Raw genomic sequence first — 19,932 nt, 5'->3', positions numbered from 1 at the left:
AAGGCTGCCTTCCTCCTCATACCTTAAGGTCATCCTCTCTCTGGGGGTCTGAGAAGGATGTTGATGTCACAACAGGCACAACAGGGGTACAAGTCCACAGAGTCCGGTTGAGAAATCAGGCCGTGTCTGTGGAATGCCTTGGAAAGCAAGCACTATGGCTGACCTAAGAGTGTTTAGTCAGTGACCGTTATGTGCAAGTCAGTGCAAATTAGTATGGAACAGGCTTCCTGCCCTTGACAATTTTCCTGCCGACTCATGAAGAGAAATATTTGACAAGGTGGTAGCATGCAGGATATCTAATTTGGCCTTGGCATGGTCATGTTAGACCAATTCCCAAAAGGGGGGGAAGTGGAAGGACAGTCTGGAAAGGCTGGAAAAATAGAGGCAGCCACCCTGAGTCCCCTGCACGCCCAAGAAAGAAGGACTGGATTCAGCCACTAGTTCACACACTTGACCAGGAAACAGAGATGGTCAAGTTCAGCCTCAAGAGGATTAACTTCACGTAGAAGTCTAAAGTGAATTGATGAGCTGTATTAGTCTGCTGTGGCCCAGCGACGCTGTGTAACAAACACTCCCCATAATCTCAGTGCCTTTTACCAAACGGCATTTCTTTTTCTCGTGTGCCTGTGGGTCATCTGGGGCAGCCTTGGGGACATGGCAGGGCTTGGCGCCAGGCATCGCTCAGGTCCAGTCTTCTCAAATTTGATTCCGGGACCCGGATGGAAGGGAAAGCCACTGCCAGGCATGTCCTCCTTGTGCTGGGTCACTGGGCCATATGATGGTGGGCCAGCACCTGCATTGTCTCATGGCTTCTGCTTGATGGCACATCTGCTAATTGGCCAAGCAAGGCCCATGACCACGACCATGACCATGACATGTCAGTGGGCCAGCGAAGGATACTCTGCCTCAGGAGGGAGAGCAGTGAATACTTGTGAAATAATCCAGTTTATTGCATGTAGGGAGACTCGAAGACCAAAGACCAATTACTTTCTAAGGACCAGTTTTGTGTCTGATGCATCTTTATAAACACACTGTGTGCCTTACAGCAGGTGTCCAGTCATCAGTTGTTTATCTGAGGTACCTGGAATTGACATTGGCCTCCAGGAACAGAGGTGGGAGTTAGGGACACAAAGGATGAAACGTGCCTCACCAGCCCCAAAGTTTCTTCTCCCAAGATGTCTGGGGCTGTGTCAGCTGACCCAGCGACTCTCCATGGGGCGCTGAACCCTCGGTGCTTCTCAGAACCCCACTGGCCGTTGGCAGGGGTCGGGCAGCTGGTGAGGACCGGGTACTGGGGTAGTGAAGAAGCCAGTGTGCATTAGTTTTGAAAGCTTCACGCTTTCAAAAGCTATGAAAATAATTTGGCTTGTTGGAATACGTTAAGTTTTATTTTCAAAAGGTTGAAAGGTATTTTAAATAAAGAACTAATGGAAATGAAAACATTGTATTGGGGTAAAGGAAAAAGTAAATCATTTTCAAATCTAGTGATATACTTGTGAAAATGTGATTATTACCTTTTTTGATTAAAGAAGTGAAATGAATACAAAGACACCTATTTATACTAAAACAGCTTTTTTCAATGAGAACGAAATGGTGTTTTATGACACCATCATCTAGTCTGGTGTAGCTTTTTCCCTTTCGGGGGTAGTTCTGCATGTGTTACCTCATTTGCTGCTCACAAGCACCCTGAGCCTCGGTCGGGGTGGGAAGTATCACCCCCACTTGCTACAGAGCTCGGGCGCAGAGAGAGCGGGGACTGGCCACCAGCAGGCGGCAGGACTCCAGAACTAGACTGGAAGGCAGCTTCCCAACCCTGAGAAATCTCATGAACCCCTGAATCGGGGGCGAGCAGAGATGCACCTTGGCCTGAAAGTAAGCAGCAGGTGGACTAGTGAGATTGTAACATATCAGAAAAGTTCACATCTTCTACCCCAGCCTAGTAGAAAGGCATCGCTCGCCCAGCCGTTGAGTCAGCCTGGGCACAGAGCTGGGTGCAGTGTGCAGGCGGAGAGTCGCAGGCGGTCACCAGTCGGTAGAAGCTTATAAAGGCCCCAGGGTGAGTAGGGAAGTGCCCGGCATGACCTAGTTGAGCCCACGCCGAGTCATCAGTAGGCTCAGTATGCAAGACAAGGTATAGGTGTAAGTGCTGCAACTCTGTAAAGAGCTCTCCTGTTGCTGTGTGAAGGTGGTAGTATCCTCCTGTGGTTACAGCATCTGAACATCTTCGTTTCTGGATCGCAGCGCTCCTCGTACCTTGTGTGGGGGCCTCTTCCTCCTGAGGGTCCTGTGGGGCCTTTACGGTCCAAGGAGAGAGTTTAACAAGATGCACACTGGGATGAGCAGGTACCAGAACTCTAGTGAGATGCAACCATTTGAATGGAAGCAGAGCCCCGAGCGTGCGGCCCAGCTCAATGATTTACCTCCCTGTCCTGTACGGAACACGTTCTCCAAAAGGCCCAGAGGGAGCTCGGCTCCACGAGGACAGATAGGCTGTGGCCCTGCTGCCGGGTGCAGCTGTCTCCAGGGCTGGGCCAGGGACGCACACCCGTGCTCCCAGGGTGCGCGGAGGGCAGGGATTCATGACGTGGGCGCTACAGATGGAATTCAGGGTGTCCATGGACTTGGGTGGGAACAACAATTATGTCTTTCTTCTCACTAACCTCTTAAGCGCAATTTAGTAGTTCCTACAGTTATAGACATCAGCAACAAACCACATTAATAGAATTAGTCACTGCTGGAGACCACTTTCATAGGGCATTACAGTTATCACAGACAGTTCCGATCAATATTTACCCCTCTTACTGCTCCCGAGTTATGGTGGCTGATAAATGTGGCTCTTGTTGCCGTATTAATACAGTTCTATGTGTTTTACTATATCATAATATTTAAATTATTCTCAAAACAGCACTGTTGGTTTCTTTTATCACCTCACGTATTTCATGTATTTAAAAACATTCTGGGGAGAGGTCCATGGGCTTCATGAGGCTGCTTATAGGGTTCATGGCACGAGAAGGTGAAGAACCCCTAATGAAATCTTGTTTCAGACTCTTTTTAGATTAAATTTATTGGGGTGATATTGGTTAATAAAATTGTATACCTGATGCTACATCATCTGTATACAGCACTGTGTTCGCCACCCAAAGTCAGATCTCCTGTCACCCGATATTTGACCCCTTTCCCACCCCCACCCCTTCCCCCTGGGGACCCCCACTCTGCTGTCTGTGTCTGTGAGGTCTTGTGTGTTCTTCTGTTGCTTTCAGTTTTATGTCCCGCAGGGGAGTGAGATCGTGTGGTTCTTGGCTCGTTCTGTCTGACTTATCTCACTGAGCACGATGTTCTCAAGCTCCGTCCATGTCGTCGCAAACGGCAGCATCTCACCCCTTCTCGTGACGCCGTAAGGGTCCCGTCGTGCGTGTGAAGCACGTGTCTGTCCAGTGTCCCGTGGAGGGCGCTTGGGGGTTTCCACGGCTCCCCCGTCCAGTCGTCAGAGAGCAGGTTGGCAGGAGCCGTCCTCTCCCCATCCCACCAGAGGCTGGTGTGGATAGTTTTCGAGGAAGATACGACAACATTTTTTTCAAGGATGCCATTTTAAAAAGCTCTTTTTAAAATAAGACAAATCTGCATTGGGCTCATTCCTCCTCCTTCCTCTGTTGCTTCCTCTTTCTCTGTTTCTCAACCTAAACGCAGGTGTGCAACAAACACACACAGAGCTTCCTGCGGGTGGGCGGGCAGGCTGGGACCACCCACCCCGGGTGTTCTGCTGAGCCTGGTGTTCAGCCCGCCCCCATGTTTCGGTGGTTTTCTGGGGGCATCTGTCTAACCCTTTGTTACAAGGAAGGGCACACAGAGCTCAGTGGCAGGGCCAGGTCTCTGCAGCCGGCCCACGCCAGCTCGCTCCTAACCCCGCTCTGTGTTCTTGGGAAAATAGATTCGTCTTAAACTGTTTCAGGTTGTCGAGAATTTATTCCTTCCCATGGTTCTTGTCTCAGTCGTTGCAGGCCACTGAGAAATACTGGGAAGAAAAGAACCCTTGGTGTAGTTAAAATAAATTAAAACCTTCCTCCAAAGATAACACAGTATTTTAATTTGAAGCAAACATCACTTGCAAGCCCCACGTGGGCTTTATAATGGTTTGTATCACATATCTTTCCACTGAAAGTTGACAAAAGTAAGACAACATTACCCATTTTATTCTTGACTTTTAGGAGCTCAGTTCACAACAGTATCACAGTAGAGTGGTATGACCCTCTACAAGGTGGTACGACAGCAGTTAGCAGCTGCTACCAAGCAGTTTGTGCCTGAAAAACCATTGGTTAGTACTAACTGATTTATAGGTTTGTTTTCCCGTCCAATTCACTGAACAAAAAAATGCATTTTTTCCATCTTTGATCATGCTGGAGCCTGGCCGTAGGACGGGAAGTGGCTGAGCACTTGTGCCTGGGTCATTACAAGGCTGTACTCGGGGAAGCTGTGGGCTCCCAGCAAATGACCCTGTAGGGCTGTGCCTGTGGCTGTGTGAGCAGCTCGTCCCCCTGTTTCGGGCACGTCCATCCCCTGGGGATGTGTTGGGCTCCGTGCCAGGTCAGCCCTGGGGGGATGGTGGCGAGTGTGGTTCACACGGTCCCGCCTGTGAAGAGGTCACAGGTGCTCATGGAGGAACATGGTTAGTTTCATACACACCTGTGATGCAGGGAGGTGACAAATAATGGGCAAGTGCAGCATAGGCGGGAGCCCCCAGGAGCGAATCAAACCCAGAGGAGGGTCATCCTCTCTGAGACCTTTGAAGGGTGAGGACCAGACGTCAGGCGAAGGGAGGCAGCGAGCAAGGAGGTGCGCTGAGCAGGTAGGAGGAAGACTGACGGAGAGGCTCAGCACAGGAGAAGGCGGGCTGGCCCCAGGGACCGGGGGAGGCAGCCAATGTGGAGACCGTGGGCAGAGAAGGCTGAAGGGAGCGGCAGGAGGTGAGCAGTTCTGATCTTATCCCCAGGGCCCGGGACATGGAGGGACCTTGTCAGCGAGGTGTTGCAGAACATGCCCTTCTGTCTGCTTGCAGAGTGACCTGGATGGTGGCAAGATGGGGCCAAGGCGGGTGGGCCGTTGCCCCGGCCGGGAACCAGTTCCCTGGCTTGGGCTGGGGCAATGAGCCACGGGGACAAGTTCTGGGAATCGTTCATGGAGCAACGGCTTCCTGGACGATTCAGTGCTTCCTTCCATTTGTGGGGTCGGGGTGAGGACGAGGACATGATCCCTATCTCCCGGGTGTTGGATCACTTCCCCACGTTGAAAAATAATGTTTTTAATGAAAAATAGAGTTCATGCGTTGTAAGTGCGTCAGGACATGGTGACCCAAGTCTGTGAAGGGCACGACTCAGTTTAACTGCCGGGAACCCTCCGGCTCTCGGTCCAGAGCTCAGTCTGTGGCAGCTTCAACATGGGGACACAGCCCGTGAAATCAGCTCCGAGAGACAGAACTGAGCATTGCAGATGTCAGCTGCGAATGGGTGGTTGGTGTCTGTGAAGTCAGACACATGGAGAAGGGGGGTTGGGTGGGGGGAGTGTTAGAAAATCACAGGAAAAGGAAATAAAGAAGGCAGGAGAGTGAGTTGGTGGAATGGATGTGGCCACCATGGCGCTAGGAAGTGACGTCCCCCCAGGGCCGCAGGCAGGCAGTGCTGCGCCCCAGCTGCTGCTGGATGTGGCGGAGACACCGCCCCAAGAGCCCCAGACCCCCAGTAACTCAGCTCCCTCTCCACAGTGTCTCCCCATTACCAGCTCTTTTTACAGTCTACAAAGTGCTGCCAGGAAGAGCGCTAAGAGTTTTGCGGGGAGTGGGTTGGGCGGTTTAAGGTCTTAAACAGAAGGAGGTATGCTGCGTGCCACGGACAGGGGCCGTTTTCAGTCTGATTGGAGCAGCTAGTGTCTTCCCTGTCTGCCGGGGCCACAGGACAGAGCAGGGGATGGGGACAGGCACTGAGGACAGTGCCCGGAGGAGGAAACAAATCCTTCGGGGGAGCCCATAGGTAACAAGCCACCACCAGGGCAAAAGCTGGGCTCCAGGCAAGCATTGAAGGGAACAGAGGGGAACGAGAGCCCTGCCCTCATTATGTTGGGGGACAGCAAGGGGACCCCAGAGGCAGATCCAGGCTGGTCCAGGGTTCACTGCCCTAGACTTGCTGGGTAAAAGTCATCAACAATTTCTTGGAGAGAAAAAAAACTGGTAAATAACATCACAACCCCCTTTTTTAGAATTTTTGCCCATAACTTTGTAGGATGAGTCTTCATACTTCTCGGGGGCCTCAGACATTCCAAACAGCATCTTTGGGTGACGCTCTGGGGGCCCGAGGAAGGACCCCACCCCTTCCGTATTGTTGTCCACAGACAGCTAAACCAGGAGATCCTGCCCAAGTCGAGAACCTGGACCTAAAGTGGGAGCAGTGACATAAACCGCCAGCCCCAGAAGTGTTAGTGAGCCTCATGTCACCCAGTAGGTCCCATGCCACACTCAGGTCTGTCACTGTGTGAACCTCACAGTGTGGGGTGACAGGGGAGGGCTCACACCCGCCAGAAGGCAGAGGCCTCTCAGACCCTCTCAAACCCTGCACCTCGCAGGCTTCGAGTCCGGGGTTTGTGTCTGTGCTCAGGACGGAGCCATCCCTGTGGGACAAACCTCGTTTGCAGAGTGCTCACACCGAATGTGCAAAGCTAGAATGCTGATGTCATTGTTTTCAGCAAACTGTGTGACTCATGTCCCAGGGGCTGGAGAGTGCCTACACACAGAGCCAGCCCGCCCTGGCCAGCGGTCAGGCTGCCGGGTCAGCCGGGTCAGGATCTGAAGCTCCATTTATAATTGTGGGATGAGCAGTAGATCCTGGGAAGTGGAGCCCTGTGCAGCTGGCCCTGCAGGGCCTTCTGGGCACTGGAGTCAGATACTGTCCCGTTAGCCTGGGAGACAGTTATAGGGGCACTTCAGAGACACACTCTATTTGGAGATGCTCATGGCTTACAATAATGCATTGAAAGAAAATGTTAAAACGGGTCTTTTCAAAACTCTGTGCATTTACTTAGTAATTTAGAAATTGTTTTTAACAAAAGGAAGACTATGTGTCTGATGTGATATTTTGGAAAGTATGTTCCCCGCCAACGGGAAAGCCCGAATGATAGAATTTCGGGGGCCTCTGAATGGTGGGCACGTTTCCTGCCTGCCCTGGATGAGTGCTGGGGAGTTCAGCCACAGGGCAGTGTCCACCGCAGGAGGACCACCATCCCAGGCCCAGTAAAGCAGCCCGGGCCAGAGGAGGACGATCTCAGCCGGGGCTTCCGCTTCTGTCCTGCCAGAAGCACTCGCTCACTGCTGCCTGTGCCTCAAATGGCAGCTGCACGTTAAAGACACTTTTCTTCCGCACCCAGAGGAGCCACCAGCAGTCACTTCATGGAAGTCTCTCTCTGCTGGTCTCACTGTCCCCACACGTGCACCCTTTTGACCGGCTCTGTCTCCCTTGGCTGTGGCTCCGGCATGTGTCTCCAAGGGTGTGTGTGCTCCTCTCTGAGTCTCGCCCCCTTTGAAGTCTGTCTTTCTCTCAGACTTACGTGTCTCTTCTCGGAGCTCCCGACACGCACATGCGCCTGCCTTCTGAACTTGTGCCCACTTGGGGTGCTCAGAGACCTCCCAAATCAGCGTTCTTCGCCTCCACCCCTTGCTGAGTGCCAACACCGTGTCCTGGTTGCATGAGGCAAACATCTAAGAGTCGTACCCGACTCCTTCCTCACCATCCTCACCTAACCCATCGCCAGGCTCTGCGTCGGTCCACTTCCTTCCCTCCGCCCCGCCCAGGCCAGCTGCATCGTCTGTCACCTTGCCCGAGCAGGGGTCTTCTAGTGGATCCCCCACTGTCCACGCCTCTCCTCGGCCAGGCTGCGCCCTACAATCCCAGACAGAATCTGATCACACTGCCCTTCTGCTCCGGAGGGCTGTCCTGCTGGTGGCTAATAGGAAGGAGCCGCAGTCCTGAGCCTGGTCTGCCAGAGCGCAGCCCTGCCACCCCCGGCTCAGCCGCCACCACACTCCCACTGACTGGGCCGGGGCCCCCTGGCCTCCTCTCAGTTCCTCCACAGTCCCCCCCGTTGACTCCTGCCCACCTCTCAGGGCGGGCTCCAGGGCAGGTGTCCTGGGGACACGCCCCATGCTTTACCTCTCCCACGGGGTCCGGTCCTTTGGCTTCAGGGCATCAGCCACAGTGTCACGGTGCACCCCTTGCCAGGTGTCCCCCGCCCCAGGTGTTTCCAGCACCCGCACACTGCCTGACGTAGTGCTGCTCAGTTAATGTTTGTGGAAGGGAGGGAGGAAGGGGGAAAGGAGATAAACGGAAACTGGGTATTCCTCTGTCTGAATCTGCCTTCATCTCTCCACTTTACCTTTCTCTCTTAGAAAAACAAAACAAAACAGTAAGCTGCTTTCTTGGCTCCATGACTAGGTTAGTGTTCTCAACAGGAACAAAAATCCTCCTTCCCCGAACCTAAACGAACCGAAACTCACAGCCCAGCCTCAACCTACCAGCACTTCAAAGGGAAGGTCTCAGAATCCAAGAGAAATGATAACATTTTTTTAATTAGGTCTGATCAGGGACTAGTAATCCTGATACAGTTTTGGAAGGATGGAAATGACATTGAAAATGACCTACAATATACTTTAGGCCTATTATAGATATAACTTGTACATTAATTATTTGTTCAACAAATATTAGAGGTCCTGTCCTGTGTCACCTACCAATTAGAATACAGCAGAACCTTTCAGACGTTTCCCCCTGCACCTCACAGGACCAAATGCATTTTCCTTTGGGACTTGGTGGCCACAGACACTCAGATCAAGTTTTGTGAAGCAGTACTTAACATGACTACATGAGATGCCTTGATGTTTTCTGTTCTATCTTTTTTACTAAGAACCAACTATATTAATTGCATGACCCACTACTTAATCACAACCATGCATTTGGAAAACCCTGAATAAAACACAGGCCCCTCCCATAAGAAAAGCAGCCCTGGTGGTCAGAGGACCGTGGCCGTGTCCAGCGGCGTGCCAACCCCGAGCAGTGCTGGGTTTTAGGGTGGGTACCGCAGGGCCTGGGTATGGCCCGTTAGCAGGCCAGTTGGAGAGTAGGTGCTGCCCTGGCCACTGGCGATCGCTTGGTTGGACCATTGTCCCGTACACGGAAAGATTGTGGGTTTAGTCCCTGGTCCAGGAGTGCACCTCGGATGCGGGTCAGGGAGGCGACTGACCACTGCTTCTCTGTCGAATGGATGTTTCTCTCAGCAACGAAGAAATGTCCCTGGGTAAGGAAAAATTAGTAAGTTTAAAAAAAATAAAAAGAAGGTAGACACCATTCTGCCTGCTTTCTGGTTAGAACAACTCAACTTGAAAAAGTAGTTGTTGAAATTGGTTACTTCGACTTCAGCGAAATAACCCAGTAGGTCACCCGTTCTTAACCCGGGCCTCACGGGCCTCAGGAAGTTGTGTGTAAACTGCAGTGTGTGAGTGCAGCAGGGTGGGGGGGAGGGGACACAGAGGGGTTTCTTCTTGCCCAGGGCTCTCCATGTGCAATGGATGGCAGCCCGCAGTTACATTTAGCCGTTAATCCCAACTTCCTCACTGTACCTTGCTCTTAGGGGCCCTCTGTAAACCCCTTCAGACAAGCCCGTGGAAGCTCCAGCCGTTAACCTGCCACACAGGAGAAAGCCACATTCCCAGGCAGTGAGCAGTGTGTGCGGCGCCCAAGGTCGATTGCACGCTCCGCCTGCACCATCTTGAAAGTCTTAATCATCTTTTAACAAGATGCCCTGTAGTTTCATTTTGCGGTGGGCCGCAGGCCTGACCACGAGGCGGAGCCTTTGGCCTGTTCTTCTGAGCGCCTTTGTTTCAAGAAGTGATTACGGTCCACTGACCGGCCTGTCCCGACTCAGCCAAGGGCTTGCACGTTTCGTAGGGGGCAGCTGCACACACGCACTGCGTTCAGACCGCCCTGGCGCAGGAGCGTGTGTGCAGTGCTTCGGAGCTCCTGACCGCCGGAGCTGCCGTTCACTTCTGGGCCGAACAGCTCTATCAGAGGACTGGTTCTTCTAAATTTTGTAATTACAGAGTTTCTACTATTCATGCCTGCCAGCGTTTCGTAGTTTTGTGTGGGGTAGATGCAACTGACTTCAATTCTTGAAAAGTTTCATTGAGCTTTAGAATCACAGGCTTTGAGTTGGAAAGAACCTTTCAGAGCAGGGCCAACTGCTGCAGCCCAGCAACTTGCCCAGGTCACGCACCGAGCTGGCACAAGATCAGGGCGTGCCATCGGGTCCTCTGGTTAAACATCCAGTGTCCTCTCAACGGTGTACCACCACGCTCTCGTTTTACAACCTCACACTTCCACACACACTGGGAGTTTCCCTGGGGGACTCGTTGTTCGAACCATTGTGTACTGGCTGGTATAATCCTTGTGTGTGGTTGGAGGCGCCGGGCCACTGTAGAAAGCAGAGTGGAATGAGGATACAGGTCTGTCTGCTCTGGGTGAAGGGGACAAGATGAGAGCTTGGCAATAGAAGTCTCCCGGCTGGCTCCCAAGGGGCTGAACTTGGAAATGAGTTAGCTGGGCAGACAGGTCAAGGCTGTAGCAAGTGGAGAGTGAGCCGCCCAGGGGACATGGGCAAAGGGCTCACGGGCTCTTACTTGCTTTGCAGTCCCTAGGGAAGCAGTGTGGACAGACTGGGGACAGCCCTGGGAGGTCTTAGAGTGGTTCATGAAAGAGGTGACAAGGGGCATGCACACTGTGGTGACCTTCCCCACGGTGATCAGAGACGTAGAAAAGATGGCAGGAGTGCAGGTAACGCTGTGACCGCCTGGGAGTGAGGGTCGAGAGAGAAGGGCGAAGGATGAGAGCGTTCTCTACCCTGAGCAACTGGGTGTGTGGGTGCGCCATTGGCTGAGAAGGGGCGGGTTTGTGAGGAGGAGAAAGTATAGGGAGTGTCACGAATGTGGCTTTGGACCCTCCGGATATGAGGTGACTGTCGGACAGGCACACAGAACCGTCTCACAGGCAGTTGGAAAGACAGCACGAACTCACCCGAGGAAGATGTATCCAACGAAAAGCATCAAGGTGCAAGGCTGGAGCCTGGGATCAGTGACTCAAACGCACCCTCAGATGGTGCCCTTGTGCCGAGGAGGAATGGCTGCCGGGCGTATCCACTGCCCCAGAGGCACCCTCCCAAACCTGGAAGTTGGCAATAGATCACACCAGCCCTTGAACAGAAGGGACAAAGGGGTTCTGGAATCTCAGGGGCAAGCCCTAAAATGCCAATCACACAGGCAGCTGGAGAAGCAGATCTTCAGGGGGCCGAATGTCCGTGCAGAGTGACAGTGTGCCGTGAGAATTTGGGGAAGCCCCACAGTGACTTCTGAGTGGTCAACGTCCCTCCTGCCCGTCTGAGTCTGGCTTTGCGTCTGTTCTGTATCACGCATTGGTACAGCCGGGACTCGTTCCAGGAGACCTGGACTGAGCATAAGAACCCGGACTCAGGGTGCGGGCAGGGAGATGCTCTGCACCCCGGGGGCTCCAGAGCTCCAGCAGGAAGGATCAGAGGGTCTTCTGGCCAAAGCCACCTATAGGAGGTGGGAAACTTAGGACAAGTGTGAACATTATAAACATGAGTATTAGCCTCTTAAGACTATTCTCTCTTGGGGAATCTGCCAGAGGAGGAGCATCGGCCCCTCACTCTGCCACCCAACACTGTCCACGTGATCTGCTAGCACGCAGGCGTTCGTGGTCGGGGTGCACATGGGTGTGGTCCCCACCCAGACAGTACATGGGAAAGCCCCCTGAAAAGTGCAAAGCACACTGCATATGCGTGTGTTCCTCCTGGATCGGTTCTTATATTTTAACACCGCATCCTGGTCATGAAGCCAGGGCTACAGGTTCAACCTCAGAAAAATGAAATGTCTCTGCAGTTTGCAGAGAGGGAGGTGGGTTGACAGCCCAAGGTTTGCTTTTTTCCAGATTTGGAAGATCAGTGTTTTCTCCTGTGGAGAATTGAGGAGAACTTCTAGACATAGTTCCTGGCCCTGCAAGTCCACAGACAGTGTGAGCCCAATGCTGGGAGGGGCCAAGGTCAGGTCAGGGAGTGGGGTGGCTCACTGGCCAGGCGGGCATTTGCTTCCCAAGGAGCTGACTTCAGAGATTCATGACACAGCCAGGGACAGCCGGAGTGGTACTGAGAGCCGTCAGTGGGCCGGGACTGGAGGATGTGCAAGCTTGAATGTATGAGCAGCCCTGATTTCATCATAATGATGCCAAGTCCTGGTCCAGCCACTGGATTCCCCGGGGCTTGGAGACCTGGCTGCCGGGCTCTGGTTCTGGGTGTCGGGAAGCGGGCGGGAGGGGCAGGCAGGCTGAGAGTGGGCAGAGGGAAGGCAGTTCTCCTGCTCCGGTAGAATTTACCGCTTAGCGTGACGACCGACCTCCAAGATCCCAAATGTGGGAGCTGTGGGATTTCCTCCTGCAGGGTACCCGTCCGACTCACTCCTTAGATTCCCCACCACTGTCCAGAGTCACATTCACTTCTACTGCGCATCAGTTCGACATTTCCTGATTGGGTTTACTTTGAAAACTTTTAGTTTTGTTAACAACTGGTGCTAAAACCAGCAGCCTTTTAACTTACCGGACCTTAGTGAGGACCCAGGACCAGAAGAATTCATGCAAGTACTGATGAAACAGAGTCATTTTGCTTTTCATTTTTACAGATCAAAGGGTCCTGGAGCTTATCTGGTTTAACTTTTTATGGAGAAGAAACTGAGTCCCCAGGTGGAAGTGATTTATTACACTAAGGCTGCAGAATTAGTTAATATGATTTCTCGATTTTGTTCCTCCATAAAATTACACAGAACTCATTCTCAGAAAAGGAGCTAAGCAGTGGTGGTGGGGGAACCCCACCCCCGATACACCCCTTTGCCCCAAGTCACCCCCGAGCCCCGTAGTCTCAGTGAGTCACGCTGCAGGCAGCGTTTTCACCGTGAGAAGGGTCCACTTCCTCCAGTGTCCGCCTTGCTGAGAGCACGCCACCCTGAGAACATGCCTTAGAGAGCTGCCGGACTGAGGGAGCCGTCCGAGGGGCCAGACAAGTCTTTTCCACGTGTTGCAGACGGCAGGTCCCCCGGACCAGAAGAGTCCCTAGAAGCCACCACGCAAGTGTCAGTGCTCAGTTCTTGTCCCCGCTCCACCGAGGCTCTGTGCCTGGCACTGTGGGTGCCCGCAGGTGCTGCCCCAGGAGAGATGGGCCGGGCCTTCAGCCTGCCGGGCACCGTGGCCAGCGAGGACTGGCACAGGAGGCAGTGATGGGGGTTGGTTAAGAGTTCAGGTTAACACCTGGTCCCCATGCCAACTCCTCCATCTGTACGCCCCTCGCCTGGGAAATGGGCACAATAGCATCGACCTCCCTCCCAAGGTGTCGTGGGAATTGAATGACTCAGTTCATGGGAAGTCCTGGGTTGGCCGAAAAGTCCGTTACGTTTTTTTCCATATGATGGCTCTAGTAGTGAGCGCTTAGTTGTCTTTAACTTCACTGGAGACGATTTTCTTAGATTGTATGGTGACAGCTGTCCTATCAGCAGCATTTAAAATAATTATCAAAATTGGTGAATTTTTCTGCAGCCCTTTTAATATTGAAGATGGAAAAAGATACACAGTGTTTTCAGGTTATTATGCTTTATTATTTCAAGAAAGGTAAAAATGGAATCAAAATTTAGTGTATGGAGAAGGTGCTGTGGCTGATCAAATGTGTCAAATGAAGTGGTTCTCGAAGTTTCTTGGTACCACTGACATTTTACCCAAATAATTCTCCACTGTGGGGCTGTCTCGTGCACTGGAAGGTGTTTAGCAGCTCCCCTGGTCTTGCCCCACTGGAAGCCAAGAGTGGGAGATAGTCGACATACTCAAAATGTCCAAATCAATTAAGTTATTGGTGAAAATGAAATACGTGTCTTTTATTTTACAGAAAAAAAGTAGCGGCCTTTTTGGCCAACCCAGTGCTCAGCACAATGCCTGGCACACAACCAGGACTCAGAAAATGGTGGCAAAAAGGAGCGCAGGAGGGGCGCTGAGCACGTGAGGTTGCCTGCCAGGAAACTGAGCAGCCATTGAACGCGGTAGCTGAGCTGTTCTAACTTCCACTAAAAGTCTTAGAACAGCATAAATTATTTAGTGTCTAAGAATGTGGCCCTCTAATACATTAGGCAGTTAAATATTTAAATGTTCCTATTACTTGAATTTATGAATTATGTAGGAACTGTGAAAGCCAGGTAACAGTAGGTGCCGCTATATCTCAATAGTCATCATTCTAAGAAAACAAAAGGCAAAGGTTTTTCTCATCCTGAAGGTAAAATGTCCTAGATGTATTTGCAAATTTTTTGTCCTCTTTAGGCAGGCCCGTATTGCTATGAACTTCCTCCCAGGACCACCTTTGCAGGTCCCGTAGGGTTTGGGTTGTTGCGTGTTCATTTCCATTTGTTTCCAGATACGTTTTGCTTGCTTTCTTGGACTCATGGTGAACCCATTCATTTTCTAATAACATGTTATTGAGTCTCCATGTATTTGAAAGTTGTTGAGTTTTTTCCTGGAGGTTGGTTTCTACTTTTAAGCCATTGTGACCTGAGAAGATGCTTGATATGATTTCATTTTTTCTTGAATTTGTTAAGGCTTGTTTTGCATCCTGCCTTGTGGTCTGTCTTTGAAAATGATCCACGTGCATTTGAAAATAATGTATATTTTGCTTCTTTGGGGTGAGGTGTTCTGTAAATACCAATTAAATCTATTTGATCTCTAGTGCCGTCCAGTGCCACAATATCCTTGTTGAGTCTTTGTTGGAAGAGCTGCCCGTTGTCAACAGCGAGGTGTTAAAATCCTCCACGATGACTGCATTGCCGTCAAGCTCTTTCTTAAAGTCCTCCAAGATTTTCCTCAAATGTCCTATGTTCAACGAAAAATCCTTTTCCACTTCATACATTTAAAATTGTGTAACTTAATTAAAATTGAATTATCATTCAAATTAGAAGTTTTACTTTGCATCTGCACATTCACATCTATTATTTCACATACCTCTAAAGGCCCGCTTGGAGAAAGAAGTTGGATTATTGTCCTCTTCTGCTGGACAAACGGAGGTGCAGTCTCCCCAGAGCCCACAACAGCATGGAAAATTTGGGATTTTCAGCCACCCGTTCTCAACCTACAGGCTGTGATTTTGTTCATCTCTGGACCCCACTCCTGAGGGTCCAGATTCAAGCCCCACTTCGAGGAGAGTTCAAATTCTTTACATTTTTGAACACTGTTCAAATACAACATTTGCATATCCTTTCCCTTAATATTTCAGTGTAGTTTTCTGTACTGTCCATTTTTAATAGTTCTCCATTTCTCCTTCTTTGTAAGGAGGAGAAATATTTCATATTTTCATATTTCCTGTCTCCCAGAAATTAAATCTTCCTTTAATCCAGTGATCAATGTGTCCCTCAGCTTGGTGCCCGCCCACCCTGGGGGCACCTCCCTCCCTGGACGTCCCCTCCTCTGGAAGGTGTGGGGCTGTCGTCAAGGATAAATGAAATAATGATAATGATGTAACGGGCCCTCGGTGATGGCAGTTTTAATTATCACTAATAATACTGTTTTGATTAGTCTTTCAAGGTTTAGGTTAACACAACAGAACCATAACTCCTCTTCCTAGACGGCCACTTTAACGGCTTCACCACTTAGAATCTGAGGGCAGCTGACTTTTCAAAAGGGCTCTCCCCATTTGCATTCTCCCCTTAGCCTCTGGGTCTCCCCGTGGCGTCCTGCGTCCTGCGTCCTGCGTCCCGTGGAGCTGTTGTTAATAAACCCACATCTCCCCCACCCCCCCAGTGTTAGCAACGCAGGGAGGGCGGAGGCTGCTTCTTTCCTGGAGCCCAACAACTCACACTAACATCTGTCCGCTCAGCTCTTTCAGCCTTGAGTCACTGTTTTCCAACCCTCAGCGGTCTCTGAACAGATTCAAATTTCACAGACCCCCGATTCCTGTGGCTGGCTTGCTGGATCTTATCTTCACTGTCATTTCCCAGTGTCTCCGCCTGGCAGCCAGGAACAGTGGTCACATGGGAACCAAAGGCAATGAAAGGTGTGCTTCCTTCTCTCAGGGCATATTTGTAAAGGGTCTGCTATGTGCCAGAAATGCACTCATGTGCCAGGGCCACTAGCGTGACGAGAAATGATTCCTCATCCCAAGGACTCATCTGGGGAAGAAGAGGAAAACCCACAACCTATGTCAGGGCCGTGAGATGCTAACTGAGGTGTGGTCAGGGCCCCCAGCTAACTAACTTAGATCTCACATGATTAGAGAAACTTCTGGGTGGATCAGCTCCCCCATTGTCCCACCCCAGGCTCAGTTCCATTATGGCCTCTCTTAGGGAGTAGCTCCCAAGAATTCTCCAGAGATACTGTAGAATGAGACCCCTCCCTTCTGGCAGGATCCAGTCTTCAGAATCAAGGGATGTGGCAACAGCTTCAAAGTGCTTTTCCAAAGACCCTCCCATCACACATGCCGGGCCCCGCCCCACCCACCAGTACACAGGGGCCGCCGGGCCATGTTTCTGCACAGAAATACGCAAACTGACCTCTAATAATAGATGTTTGAAACGTCTCAGATGTTGTGGTTGCACGCAGCTCGTGGCCAGCTGCTGGGTTCCCCTCTCCTCCTCCAGATGTTGTCCCTTCCAGCCAATGAGTGCTTCCCTCAGGTCCCCGGGAGCCACGTCTGTGTCAGCTGGTGCACAGTTGCTCCGCTCTTCCTCCCTGGAAACCAAGTAACACAAATATCACGAGCCTCCCATTCAAAACGCCCCCAGGCAGCTCCTAGGCACGCCCCACTCCTGAGAACTAGGGTGAATGCATTTAGAGCAGGAGCGTGGGGGGCGGGGGAGCCAGCCCTTACACACCGTTTTATCCTTGACCCATAAAGGGAGCCCGTGGTGTGTGGTGAGAGGGCCTGATTTAACACTAAACTAGGTTTCCCTCTGCTGGGAGTTCCTGGCTGCGCCTGCGGAATACTCGTGTTCTGGAGTCTGAAAATACAGTGTCCTCACCGAATAAGTAAGGAACTCCTTGGAGCCGTGGGTATTGTGTGGCTGTTTTTCCTCTTAGTGGTCCTCATACTTGACGCGGCTGGGCATGTGGCAAGTATGAAAGGCACGTGGCATGTAGTGGTCAAGGTCCAGAGGCGTGTGGAGCTGGGTGGGCCCTGTCCCACCCTTACTGCGCGTCACTTTTGTGACAGCGGGCAGTGTGCTTACTCCCACGGGTCCTTTGGTCGTGAGAGGTTTTCTTCAGTCATTTGTCAGGGATTTATTAAAGGTTGGGGGTAAAGTTGGCAGATAAAAGCAAATAACTAAGATGATTTTAGGTAACAGTGGGGGTCCCTGACAGGACTTGCTCCTGGATTGGGTGTGAGGGGGAGGGAAAGAACAGGTCAAGGATGGCGCCTGGGATTCTGGGTCGCACGGAAGGGAGGCGGGAAGTGTGAAAAGGGACGCCTTTGGGGAGGGACAACAGGAAGTCCTCCTGGTGTCAAGGTTGAGATGTCAGGTGGTTCGGCACGAGGCTGTGACTGAAGGCGGCATGTGGCCATGTCAGTGCCCTCTGTGTGAAGCATTTGATCTTGGGGTAGAGAGATTGCCCAGTGGGAGAGCGTGTCCGTGGAGATGCGAAGAGGCCCAGCCTGAGCCCTGGGTGTAGCCACTGCCAGAGTCAGAGGGGTCACCGAGGAAGAGGGTGAGGGGTGGGTGCCGGGTTGGGAGCCAGAAGGCCTGAGGCCACCACTGTCAGTCAGGCCTGGACCCTGACGTGTCCTCGTTCCTCAGAGAGACCCATGGAGCCTTCTGTTACCACCGCACTTCCAACAAACACAGGGAGGACATGAGACCCATTAAAGAAAAGAACTGCTCCGTGAGCCTCCATTGTTAGTGGGGTTTTCATCAGCTGTGAAAAGGGTTTTAATAAGATAAGCTTCCAAGTATACACTGCTTTCAGCTCAGGCTGCCAGAGGGCCAGGTGTTCACACCCACACCTGGGACAGTGCCACTCCCCAGTGCCCCCCCTCGTCCGTGACTGCGTCTTATGCGAGTCACCTGTCGCTCTCACTCCACTGTGGCTCTGCCACCCCCAGGAAAGCACAGTCACGGCAGCGTAGCTAATAGTGAGCTTCCTAAGCTAAAATACCATGACCACCTGCCCTATAGAAATGCTTCGCAGTGAGCTGCCAAGACCTTGGCCCACGTGGGGCTCCACAGTGACATGCAGGCCCCCGGAGCCCTGCTGTCTTCTCTGCAGCTGGTGATCGTAGAGAGGAGGCTTGTCCCCCACCCGCCGGGGTCTGGAGACCAGACGCCACGGCTGGATCGGAGGCTCCGTCCTCCGCGTGCTCTGTGCCTCACACCCCGCTCCCACTTCCTGTGCGCCGTGCAAAGAAGAAAAGAGGTCTCTCAAAACGACAGCCGCCAAGTCTTAGGAGCATCTGGCTGACTCAGATTTTTATTTTTATTTTTGCATCCCTTTGTGTAGACCTCGCCAATTGCACGGCCCGTGTAGGTCGCTGACGTGGGGCAATGACCTTGCTTTACCCAGGCTTCACCTTCCGGCGGCACCTGTGAACATGCGAGTCACATGGGTACACTAACGGGAATTACTTTCCTTTGTGCATTGGCGTCTCATAGGCCACCAGGGTGTCGCCAGGGCAGGGAGCTCTGAGATTTCTCTCCGGGTCCTCTGTGCAGACTGGCTGCTGCTTGTTAATGTCACTTACAGGCCACAGTGACTGGTACAGTTCCTGAGCCACCCCTGTCTCCAGGTGTCCTGGCACCCTTTTCAAGACGTGAGCTGGCACTTGACATAAAACGTGAGATGAGTGATTTATGACGGGCGACCAGAAAGGAATGAAGTGCACAGCCTCTCGTCGCTTTGTGTTGCGGGCACAGTCGCGCCTCCCCTAGCCCTCTCTCTGTGTGTTTTAAACCGCGTATGGGTAGAGAAAACGTGATAGTTGGGCAGAAGCTAAGCTGGGAGCCCAAGTAACACCCTAAGTCACATACCTAGTGCTCCCAACCCCCCGGCAGACGGCCTGAGGTGAGGGTGTTAAAACCTCGTGCTGCCCCCCAGAGCAGTACAGGAGAGCAGCACTTGGCAGCCACTTTCAAAGGGAGGCACAGACCACAGACGCATTCACAGGAAGTTCCCAAGGCGAGAAGACGTGGTTTGCACTCGGGGTACCGTGGGGTAACAGTGCAAGGACGCACAAAGCCGGCGGTCTGTCGTTTACAAAGTGCCGGAGGCAGCACCTCCGTTGGGAAGGTGGGACCAGCCCAGAGAAAGGCCTGGCCTCAAGTTGCGGCTTCTCTGCTTCCGAAGAGTGCGGCCCACGCACACAGTCTGCCTTCTCTCTGAGCTCGGTTTGCTCCCCTATAAAATAGGGCGGCCTCACCCTTCCCCTCGTAGGAATGCTTCAGGGCTGAATGAATGTGTCAATGTATGTGACTTCTCTGGGCAAACTCTAAAGTGTCCTGTAGGTTTTTTTAAAACATCTTCTCAGACACTACTGTATGTAACCCCATAAGAATCCCATAGAATATCCTCGTTTTGCAGGTAAGGAAGCTGAGGACTGTGGGCTCAGCAGTCTGGTCACCTTGCACTTGAAGATCGTGGTTCCCTTTGAAAACAATATTGATGCCCCTACAACTGTTGAAGTAGTGGAGACATTTCTTCAGGAGCAGTTGTGATTGGGACGGGAGACCAGGGGTTGTCCCTCTGTCCTGTCCCAGGCCATGAGAAGCAGTCACTTAATCCTTACATGTACACCCAACAGAGGTGTCAAGGCTGCCTCACCCAGCCT

General features: G+C 52.0%; 1 protein-coding gene across 3 annotated transcripts in view; it reads left to right on the top strand.

Moving 5' to 3' along the window:
• Nucleotides 1-19,932, top strand: part of ZDHHC14 (zinc finger DHHC-type palmitoyltransferase 14) — a 220,874-nt gene that overhangs the window by 168,535 nt on the left and 32,407 nt on the right. The window lies entirely within an intron of this gene.

Source organism: Artibeus jamaicensis, unplaced genomic scaffold (genome assembly GCF_021234435.1).
Source record: "Artibeus jamaicensis isolate MK-2021 breed Jamaican fruit bat unplaced genomic scaffold, CSHL_Jam_final contig_497, whole genome shotgun sequence".
NCBI classification, from domain to species: Eukaryota; Metazoa; Chordata; class Mammalia; order Chiroptera; family Phyllostomidae; genus Artibeus; species Artibeus jamaicensis.
This window is presented reverse-complemented; position numbering and strand designations above follow the sequence as displayed.